This window comes from Biomphalaria glabrata, chromosome 11 (assembly GCF_947242115.1).
Source record: "Biomphalaria glabrata chromosome 11, xgBioGlab47.1, whole genome shotgun sequence".
Classification (NCBI taxonomy): domain Eukaryota; kingdom Metazoa; phylum Mollusca; class Gastropoda; family Planorbidae; genus Biomphalaria; species Biomphalaria glabrata.
Genome location: NC_074721.1, coordinates 35259918 through 35266152, shown reverse-complemented (window position 1 = coordinate 35266152; position 6235 = coordinate 35259918). Strand labels below are relative to the sequence as shown.

The window sequence follows — 6235 nt, the reverse complement described above, 5'->3', positions numbered from 1 at the left end:
CTATATAAAATATCAACTATAATTTATTATAACTTAATTGAGAGCTTCAATGGGACAGGAGTGTTTTTCTGACTAGCCATCGCTAACCGTCGAGAGGAGCTGGTCGAAACAATATATTTTGATGATGTCTTTGTCTACTTTGCGAGTGCTGGCTCTAATTATCCTAGCCCTCTTGAAAAAGGAGGGAAGCGCGGTGGCTGAGCGGTAAAGCGCTTGGCTTCCGAACCGGGGGTCCCGAGTTCGAATCCTGCAAAGACTGGGATTTTTAATTTCAGGATCTTTGGGCTCCTCTGAGTTCACCCAGCTCTAATGGGTACCTGACATTAGTTGGGGAAAAGTAAAGGCTGTTGGTCGTTCTACTGGCCACATGACACCCTCGTTAAGATGATCTTTACATCATCTTCCCTATAGCCTAAAAGGGAAACTTTTTTTTTCTTGGAAAAGGGGTGGGGTTTGAAGTTCTGACTAGTGGGTTTTACTAGGGGCACTAGCGAACCAGAACCAGAGGAGAGTGCTATTCCAAACCTTAACCCTAACGCCCAATAAACCCTAACTCTATTTATTAACGCACATTATATATATTATATACCAAATAATAACATAGTGTTCAATAATAAGAGAAGTTTTTCCTTAACTTTCGGCGTTGGTGGCCCACATCTTAACAGATAGGGGTCTGGGAAATCGATGTAAGCTCCCCCAGCGGGGTTATAAGCGGGGCCCCGACGCCAATCGTTTTCGTTCATTTTTCACGCATTCTCCTGAATCTAAAGTTCATTATTCATCCTACCAAAAAGTAGTTCAAATTAAGTAAACTAAAGTAACTTAAGGGGAAAGAGCTGACACCGAAGAGTGACTGACAATCAAGGCACAGGTAGCGTAAGTATATCTTTATTAGGCGTATTTATCGTACTATTATTTTCCTGTTAAGCGAGATCTCCTGTAGTAGGCCTGTTTTTTTGGTCAGAATAAGACTACAACAGAACGAGGGTTAAACGCTCTTTGGATATTCGAATGTTTAGACAAGCGCAAAATGTATAATTTTTAAGAACCTTATTTATAACTTTTTAACTTGAAAAATATTATAATATGAACCAATAGGCTCTAAATACACTACATTTGTTCCTTGAAAAGAAAAGATATCCCACAGATTTAGATTTAGGCTTTGGGGGACGCTGTCGAAAGAAAAAAAGTCTCATATGGGGCTGGGGGGATTTCGAATTTGGACCCCCCTTCCTCCACCCTAGCTACGCCATTGGGGGGGGAAGGTTGATCTAGACTTAGCTAATCATTCGACATTGTAGAAATCTTTCTCCATAATAGAATTAAAAAAAAAAAAGATGTCTTAATAAATATGTCTTTTTTTTTTGCCTTGATGTAAAACCTTTAGAAAAGAAGGGTCAGGGTTCTATAATTATATATATATATATATACTGCTGCAATGCTCTGCTTGTCTCTTGTTCTTGTTGACTATGCTCGCTAGGGGTATGAATCCTCAATAACACTTAACAATACTTGTTTAATTACTCAAATAAGAACAGTTACCACTAGATAGCCTACACATCAACTCCAACTCCAAATCTCCAAGAATATATCAATATTTTAATATCCAATATTGCTCAAGTAAATATTAATAAACAAAACACCAGTCCATCAACTTATAAATACATAAACACCAGTCCAGGAAGTAAACGTCCAACCTTCCTGGACCGGGAGCAAGACCTTACTGACTTAACACATTCTCTCGCACATTCAACGAAGACTTCATCACTCAGTTCACAACACGTACAACACTTCGCATTCATAACAAGGGGATATAACAATCATATCAAACTAACATTCATTCTCGCCATACCTCTCCCTGACATCCCCCCTCTCACGATATGACTGTTATTAGATAACAGTCATTCAAATATATACATAAATATACATACATACACACACTGTGTCATACACATACTTATATACATATATATATAAACATATATATCTACACACAAATGTATATAATGTACATGAAAGTGAAATAGCCCTTATAAACCTAACAAAAGAAATATGTCCAGCTATTTACAACAAAGGGAAAGAGAGAAAAGAATAAATGAGAAAAAAAAAAGTGGCATGGAGAATTAAATTACAATTTGAAGTCGGCAAGCCTAGTCCTTTCCACGTTAATATTTAATATGTAAAACAGCAAACATACAAGAAAAGATAAACTCCTATGTATAGCAATAATATACGACAAGATACCATCTCTAATAGTTAAAGGCACGTTTCACATTGTATTGGGAAAAAAAATAATTTTACCAATTATAACTAATACAAATATGATAAGTCTTGACAGTGTATCTGCTAGTAGACAATGGTCTGTGGTCAAACTGAATTGTGCATCCTCCTGGGTATCAGAGGTATCTGTCTAGGCGTTGGACACTCACGCTACTAATGAAGTAATGCTACTCTCCATGTATCAGCTCTCTGCACTTAACCGGAAGGAAGCCATCTACTTGGTGCAACACACAGCAAGCTATTTCGGATGTACTGTTTAGATAAACACAATAACTATTAAGATTTGGTACAAAAAAATAATTAAAATACATGAAGACAGACAATGCTGAATTTTCTCTATTGCCAAGTCGCACTCGGGAATTCAGGCGACCCTCGTGGACATTCCCCTTCTCAGCAACTGGGAGAGGGGAAACACTACGTCAAGATTTTTTTCTTTTTCTTGGAAGTTTTAGGTACAAAAACATTTGTAGCCTATTGGGGTCTGGTTTAACTTTACCCCCACCAACAACTTGACAAACTTCTTTAAGACTTTTTTTTCGTCTTCTGGGGATTTTTAGGTACAAAAACATTTGTAGCCTATTGGGGTCTGGTTTTACTTTACCAGTACCAACAACTTCATAAACTCCTTTTGTTAGGTTTAATCTCTTAAATGGTTTGTGTACTCTGTGAAATGGTCTCAGAACATGAATAATATTATTGTCAATAAACTGACAATCAATAAGTTCCTTATCAATAAGTTCCTCAGTAGTTATGACATTTTCTATTACTTCTCCAATTTCTATCTCATTAATATCATTAAGTTCCTCAGTAGTTAAGACATTTTCTATTACTTCTCCAATTTCTATCTCATTAATATCATTAAGTTCCTCAATAGTTAAGACATTTTCTATTACTCCTCCAATTTCTATCTCATTAATATCATTAGCAGTATAATTAAAATCATTTAGTTCCTTACTAGATAAGACATTCTCAATTTCTTCATTATCTTCTGTTCCACTTATATTGTTATCAATATCCTGACAGTTATTTTGTTCCTCATTAGTTAATATGTCATTTTCAATTTCTATTTTATAGTTTACATCTCCCTGTAATGACAGTTTTACTTCCAGTTCCATTTTCAACTTTACCACTTCTATTGCCTTTCTTTCTAATTCTAATTTAGATCTTTCTAGATCTAGTTTTTGTCGGTTAAAATCTTTAAATCTTTCTAGATCTAGTTTTTGTTGGTTTAAAACAAACTCTCGTAATTCATCACCCTGAATTCCAAACATGTGGGCCTGTTCTATTAATACATCAATTGACCTAGGTTTAAACTCGTCCAGTTCTATTTCCAACTTTACCACTTCTATTGCGTTTCTTTCTAATTCTAAATTTAATCTTTCTAGATCTAGTTTTTGTCGGTTTAAATCTTTTAATCTATCTAGATCTAGTTTTTGTTGGTTTAAAACAAACTCTCGTAATTCATCACCCTGAATTCCAAACATGTGGGCCTGTTCTATTAATACCTCAATTGACCTAGGTTTAAACTCGTCCATGGTAATCACAAATAATAAGAAATATTACTGAATAAGCGTAAATTAACTTATAAAGGTTAAGTTAACAAGTAACGTTCAATTTACATAAGACAATAAATTATAAAAGAGATCAACAAAAAAAAAAATTTCACCCTTTATCTCCCCTACTGAAAAGGCAATGTACACTCGACCCTGAATGCCCTATACAACAGACAAAAGAAAACTCAACTTATCTGTGTCTGATGCCAGGAAAGAAATGACAACTCTTCCCACACGACAGTGTTGCTTTAAGAATATAGAACTTCTGGAGTGTCAGGTCGCTGTTCGGCCTCCTTGTAAACGCTTTATGACTCACAGCAGATTTAGAGAATGAAACAAATACAAAACAAAATTATTCAAACATTGATATGATACTAATAGTAATAATATGGGTGCATAAAAAAAAAGATTATCTAGTCAGGTAGTACAATAATAATCCAACATCAATGTAGCAAAGGTAGATAAATCACGATTACTTGAGTAATTGCATTCATGCAGAATAATCCAATAGTAAGTGAAAACTAGTAATAGTAGTGTCTCTTTAAATGGTGATGTCCCTTTAAATGGTGATGTATCTAAATGGCGATGTCTCTTTAAATGGCGATGTCTCTAAATCCCATTATCCAATAGTAAGTAAGTAGTAGTAGTACTAGTAGTGTCTCATTAAATGGTGATGTCCCTTTAAATGGTGGGTGACGCAATGACCTCCGGTATACAAGAAGTAGCTACAAGTCCACATTAGTCAATGACCTTGACTTCAACAATAACGTGTTGATGGCGAAAAAAAATAGTTCCTCCGTGTTCTCAAAAATGTAAACAATGTCAAGTCCTTCAATTTGTGTCAAGAGACTCTCAAATACTGGCCGAACGAGGCCCAAAAATGTCAACGAGTAGTAGGTTACAAATACTACAGATTGCCTTGAATCCAACTTCAGTAGACAATGTCATGTACAATAGTTACTGTCCCAGACCAGACGAAGCTCAAAAAATTCGGTATCCTTTTCTTTGCTTGTGTTGCTTATTCTTTATTTTCTTATCGACTTCTTCAACGTGACGAATGACATAACAGGTATAACTGACCTGCCCGGACTAGCCCTCAGATAGATGTCAAGAATAATACTGTATTAGTACACCGGTTAATACACTGGTGTTTAATAATACAGGTAACAGGTACAACGATACCTGCCCGGACGAAGCCTCCAGATGTCAGGGTTCTAATTTTTATATATATATATATACTGCTGCAATGCTCTGCTTGTCTCTTGTTCTTGTTGACTATGCTCGCTAGGGGTATGAATCCTCAATAACACTTAACAATACTTGTTTAATTACTCAAATAAGAACAGTTACCACTAGATAGCCTACACATCAACTCCAACTCCAAATCTCCAAGAATATATCAATATTTTAATATCCAATATTGCTCAAGTAAATATTAATAAACAAAACACCAGTCCATCAACTTATAAATACATAAATACCAGTCCAGGAAGTAAACGTCCAACCTTCCTGGACCGGGAGCAAGACCTTACTGACTAACACATTCTCTCGCACATTCAACGAAGACTTAATCACTCAGTTCACAACACGTGCAACACTTAGCATTCATAACAAGGGGATATAACAATCATACCAAAATATCAAACTAACATTCATTCTCGCCATACCTCTCCCTGACAGTAACTTTATTTTCTTTTAAATTATATTGACTTGTTATATAACGGAAAATCTTTAAGTTTATAATCTCATAAATGGAATAAATCTTTCAGCAAAGAAATAGGAACGAAATTTCTTGAGTTGTAAGAAACATTTGACCAGTGCAACTATTTTAATGTAAAGGTATATCTACGTTCAAATACTTGACAACTAGATCAATTTGTTCTTTTCATATCTAACTCTTAACATACACTACTACATAATCCGCAAGGAAAAAAAAACACGGGGTGGTCTCATTAACATATGGATTACAAACTATAGTACACTAGGCCTACATGTGTACGTCTATCTGACCAGGTTGTTATAATCAGTTGGACCAACAGTCTGTTTACTTTTTGGGCAGGGAGGGTGTGTAACTATTTGAGTGTAAAGCAGATGTACGTACATTCTTGACTAACTAGACCACAAATGGGCAAACTACGGCCCGCGGGCCAACTCTGGCCTGATCCGAAAAGGTTTAATACGGCCCGTTACATGTTTTGAAATAAAAAAAAATATAAAGTACAAATTTCATTCTCAATGTAATACCTGATGAAACATTGGAGTAGTATTGCAAATGTTAATCACTATGCTTCACTCAATTGTTTTATTATTAGAGTTTTAAGAGTAGCCTAAACTCTATTTTGGTGTAAGCACGCCCTTGATTCCAGCCAAATCTAAAGGGTACCTGACATTAGTTAGAGAAA

At 35.5% G+C, this 6235-nt stretch overlaps 1 long non-coding RNA gene across 1 annotated transcript; it reads right to left on the bottom strand.

The window, feature by feature from the left end:
- Positions 1-1579: 1579 nt before the first annotated feature.
- On the bottom strand, positions 1580-5506 carry LOC129921838 (uncharacterized). Its single transcript, XR_008773823.1, has 2 exons — positions 3947-5506; positions 1580-2532 (listed from the first exon to the last, which is right to left on the bottom strand). It is a non-coding gene; the product is annotated as an uncharacterized LOC129921838 (long non-coding RNA).
- Between the last annotated feature and the right edge of the window lie 729 nt (positions 5507-6235).